At 33.6% G+C, this 5,645-nt stretch overlaps 1 pseudogene; it reads left to right on the forward strand.

The window, feature by feature from the left end:
- The first annotated feature begins 3,513 nt into the window (after nt 1-3,513).
- LOC128210475 (zinc finger protein 808-like) lies at nt 3,514-5,270 on the forward strand (annotated as a pseudogene).
- The last annotated feature ends 375 nt before the right edge of the window (nt 5,271-5,645 follow it).

Raw genomic sequence — 5,645 nt, forward strand, 5'->3', positions numbered from 1 at the left:
CTTTCCTTAGGTAATGACAGAAACGTACCGATTGTAACCATACAGTTTTGAGCCACTCAAAATATTTGTTTGTATTCGAATTTCATTGCCTGTAAACTGGCTTATGAAAAAAGTAAATTTCTCTAGTCGGTGTTAGTTCATACAGGATCTAAATTGGCTCCATAACCAGTGCATTCCTCGGTTTCACTATTATCGACTGACACTTTTTTCACTAAAATCAGACATATGTCACATGTATAATGCGTGCCCATCCAATCGCCTGTTTGTACGCTCTTTTGTTCAGACTATGTTACATGTATAACACTATTTTTTCTAGGATGTAAATCAAATGTATAGCCTATACTAAGGGCTAAAATATAGAATATAGGCCATCATTATTTTTATTTAGAAATTCAGGTTAAGTTTTGCATGAAAGCACACATAGGTTGATATTTCAGCAACTACGTAATATATTGCATTGAGACTTTACCCAATGTTAATCAACCATTCATCCTACTTAAACATGTTAGATAACTCTGGTATGCACTTCATGCAGATAATTGCACTTTATTATTATACTTAGAAATTCTGGTAAAGGTTTTTCATGTAAACGAACATAGGTTTATATCTCAGCACCTACTTGGTGTATTGCATTGAGACTTTAAACTATGGTACACAACCATCCAACCTACTTTTTTAACTATGTAAGATAACTTAATTTTGCATTGAATGCAAAATAATTGCTCTAGAAATTCCGGTTAAGATTTTGCATGTAACCGCATTTAAGTCAATATCTCAGGATATACATCATGTTTTGCATTGAAACTTTGGTAATGTATAACCAACAATCTAATAAATGAAGATAAATAACACTTTTTAATATAACGCAAATAATTTGCTTTTATTATTTGACTTATTATGGTTAAGGTTTGCATGTAAGCACACATTTGTTATAACTCAGAAACTTATTGATGACTTGCAATGAGACTTAATACAAATAGTACTCGACCATCCAAACTACTTAAATAACCAAGAAAGATAACTGTAGTTTGCATTTAATTGATATTATGACCCTTTTCATTCGACATAAGAATTCTGGTTAAGGTTTTGCGTTTAATCACTTTTAAGTCAATATCCCAGGAAAAACATCGTGTATTGTATTGAAATTTTATACAAAGAACCCACCCATTCCACCTTCCTAATTAATCAAGAAAGATAACTCTTGCATGTTTTCTAATGTGTGCCCCTTTTTGATGCGACTTATAAATTCTGGTTAAGGTTTTGCATGTTAGCACACAACGTACTTAAATGACTAATTTAAATAACTTTATTTCGCAAATAATGGCCCTTTAAACACGTCATATATTGAAATTAAATCTAATCTTTTTCTACAGTGATACATGCTTTTCAATCCTTACACTCTGAATAATTATCACCATGTACAATAGATGCCTTTATGATCACTGTTATGCATATTTGTATGTAAATTATAATCTGAGTTTCAGCAAAAGAAATTGAATATCGGCTTTCAGTAAGTAACACGCATTGTTGTTAAGAACTTAAGTTAAACGACTTCACAGACAGGACGTCAAAATTTGGATCTCCGCCGTATGATAATAATTATATTGGTAAAAAATGATGGACAGATAAGAAGAGTCCGGAAATACCGTTCAGATAACGGACATGTCATATTTATCAATACATAAGAAAATAATTGGATAATAATCGATATTACTTGAAGAGCAATTAAGATATAAATCTGACTTGCGAATCATTGTTGCGAAAATATAATGACTTCCTTAAATGAGAAGGTTTAAGTATATGTAGTTATAAATAACAACTAGACTTGTGTCTGTAGTTTTAAATAAACAGTTAAATGATTGATGCTAGGTCATACTGACTGTGGCAAAGAAAAGTTGTGTTTCATTGAGGATAGATTGTCTTTCACAAGGTACATTATTATTGAAATACCAGCTGTATGTCATCCATTAATTAAAGTTTTCAAGTCGTATACGACCTTTGTTCCATATCATAAGACTCCTCTGAATTGTCTTTAATATTTAAGTGATTATTATGTTCATGTCAAATTCATTTGTGATGACACACCATAATTCGTATGTGATTTTGCTGACACATCATAATCCGTAGGTGAAATTACTGACACATCATAATCCGTAAGTGATTTTTCTAACACATCATAATCCGTAAGTGATTTTTCTGATCGTGTTATAAACTATTGTTTTTTCTATATTCAATTTATTTTTGAATTCACATTTAAATTATGTGGGTGCTTATATTTAAAAAAAACCATCTGAACTTGCATGAATTTATTCTATCTTTTAATGCATATTTGTATTATTCGTTTGATATTTGCACATTTAAAGTAAAAATAAGTTCGTATTAAAATGATTTTGTCAGCAGTCCTTTATGAGTAGTTTGCAGACATTCACGAAATATGTGGCTCATTCCATGGTAAAATTACAAAAAAGCTTGTCAAAACGGTCAGTATGTGAGATTGCTTTAAGACTTTCCCGATTTCGCATTTATGCGATTTCAATTATAATATCTGAAAAGAAATTAAAACATTCAAGTACATTTGATACGAAGGCAATGACCATTGCTTTTTTGTAGTAATTGCTACCTCACTTATACAAATATTTGCATGTTTGTGACGTTTCAAGTGAATTTTCTCAAAACGTTTTGATAAAAACATCGCCGTGAATTCCGTTGCTCACCTTGACATTTTTCATAAAATTTCAGGAAATATTCAACGGCTAAACAATGATAGAAGCGTATTACGTATTGGCATGTATTCATAGCTGTACAATCTGTACGCTGTATAAAGACTTTAAAGGTATAATAGAGGGCGGCAGTTTCTTTGTGTTAGATATATGGGTCCCCATACGGACACGACATGAAATGGTGTGACAATATTGTTGTATGTATCGGTTTGTCCAACGAGTACCAACAAGAGGTGTTCTCAAAAATATATTTGGTACAACTACACCTTATACAAAATATTTCACTTGATGCACAATGTAAATTAAAACAATTTGATGTTATTGATTGTCAATACAATTTAATACGTAAAATGCACTTACCTTAACCGCGATGGCGTAAAATATTTTATGTTTTTATAGCTTCATTCTCATTTCTGTAAAAACATCATTTCATAAAAAGAATTCAAGTATCATCATTTTAGTATTTTCAGATATATTGTACGTACGAGAATAAGACTACACTGATGTATTCAAAATTATTTATTTGACAGGACTTTATATAAATTACTGTCAAAACAAACATATATATAATTTTCAGATTCAAATGGATATGCACGCAGACGAGAAGCCATACATGTATTAGATCAGAAGGGCTGAGTTGTCCCGAAACATTAAAGCGTCATATGGAAGAAAACACATAGGAGAGAAGCATATCACTCTGTGATATGTGATGCTGAATAATCTCTAAAAAAAGTTTGAAAATACACATCAAAAATGCAAACTGGATGACAGCCATACGATTTGAAGATATGCGATGCTGTTGTTTTTTTCTCAGAAACCCTGTTTACAGTCACATATAGGAATACACACAGGAGACGTGTCGTACAGGTTTGGGATATGTGATGCTGCTTTCTTTCAGAATGGTACTTTACAGAGACATATTAGAACAAATACAGAAGAGAAGCCATACAATTGTACGATATGTGTTGCTGCTTTCTCTCAAAAAAGTTATTTACAGTCAAGTATAAGAATACACACAAGCGAGAAGTGTGGAACATGTGAAGTTGCTTTCTCTCGAAAAGATTCTCTCCAGAAACACACTAGAATACACACAGGAGAAAAGCCGTACAAGTGTAAGATATGTGATGCTGCTTTCTCTACGAATAGTATTTTAAAGTCACATATTAGAATACATACAGGAGAGAAACCATACAATTGTACTATATGTAATGCTGCTTTCTCTCGAAAAGATGATTTACAGTCACATATAAGAATACACAGGGGCGAGAAACCTTACAAGTGTGGTACATGTGATGCTGCTTTCTCTCAGAGAGGTCTTCTCAAGCGACACACTAGAATACACACAGGAGAAAAGCCGTACAAGTGTAAGATATGTGAAGCTGCTTTCTCTCGAAAACTTGATTTACACACACATATTATGAAACATACTGGAGAGAAGCCATACAAATGTATGAAATGTGATGCTGCTTTTTATCGAAAAAGTCATTTACAGTCACATATAAGAAAACACACAGGCGAGAAACCTTACAAGTGTGGAAGATGTGATGCTGCTATTTCTCGAAAATATGATTTACAGTCACATATAAGAATACACACAGGCGAGAAACCTTACAAATGTGGAACATGTGATGCTGCTTTTTCTCAAAAGGTCATTTACAATCACATATAAGAAAACTCACAGGCGAGAAGCCATACAAGTGTGGAAGATGTGATACTGCTTTCTATCTAAAAAGTTGTTTACAGACACATATACGAATACACACAGGCGAGAAACCTTACAAGTGTGGAACATGTAATGCTGCTTTCTCAACAAAACGCTGGTTACAAACGCATATTAGAATACACACAGGAGAAAAGCCGTACAAGTGTGAAATATGTGATGCTGCATTCTTAGTGAAATCAACTTTACAGACACATATAAGAATACACACAGGCGAGAAACCTTACAAGTGTGGAACATGTGATGCTGCCTACTCATCAAAAAGCAGTTTACAAACGCATATTAGAATACACACAGGCGAAAAGCCATACAGGTGTGAAACATGTGATGCTGCTTTATCCACAAAAAATAGTTTACAAGAGCATATTAGAATACACACAGGAGAAAAGCCATACCAGTGTTTTATATGCGATGCTGCATTCTCTGTGAAATCAACTTTACAGAAACATGTCAGAATACACACAGGCGAGAAGCCATACAAGTGTACGACATGTGATGCTGCTTACTCAACGAAACGCAGTTTACAGAGACATATTAGAATACACACATGCGAAAAGCCGTACAGTTGTACGACATGTGATGCTGCTTTCTCAACAAATCGCAGTTTACAAACGTATATTAGAATACACACAGGCGAAAAGCCATACAAGTGTGAAACATGTGATGCTGCTTTATTAACAAAACGTAGTTTACAAGCGCATATTAGAATACACACAGGCGAAAACTCCTACAAGTGTGAAACGTGTGATATTGCTTTATCAACAAAAAGTAGTTTACAGAGACATATTAGGATACACATGCGAAAAGCCGTACAATTAAACGACATGTGATGCTGATTTCTCAACAAAACGCAGTTTAGAAACGCATTTTAGAATACACACAGGCGAGAAGCTATACAAGTGTTAGATATGTGATGTTGCTTTGTCAACAAAACGAGATTTACAGAGGCATTTTAGAATACACACAGGCGAGAGGCCATACAAGTGTGAAACATGTGATGCTGCTTTATCAACAAAACATAGTTAACAGAGGCATTTTAGAATACACACAGACGAGAAGCCAGACAAGTGTTAGATATGAGATGTTGCTTTGTCTGAGCAAAGTCATTTTCAAACTCGTATGAGAGTACACACAGGAGTTAAACCATACAAGTGTGAGTTATGTGATGCTGCATTCTGGTTTATAGTTACATTACAAAACCATAT

The sequence above is a fragment of the Mya arenaria genome, chromosome 12 (assembly GCF_026914265.1).
Source record: "Mya arenaria isolate MELC-2E11 chromosome 12, ASM2691426v1".
Classification (NCBI taxonomy): Eukaryota; Metazoa; Mollusca; class Bivalvia; order Myida; family Myidae; genus Mya; species Mya arenaria.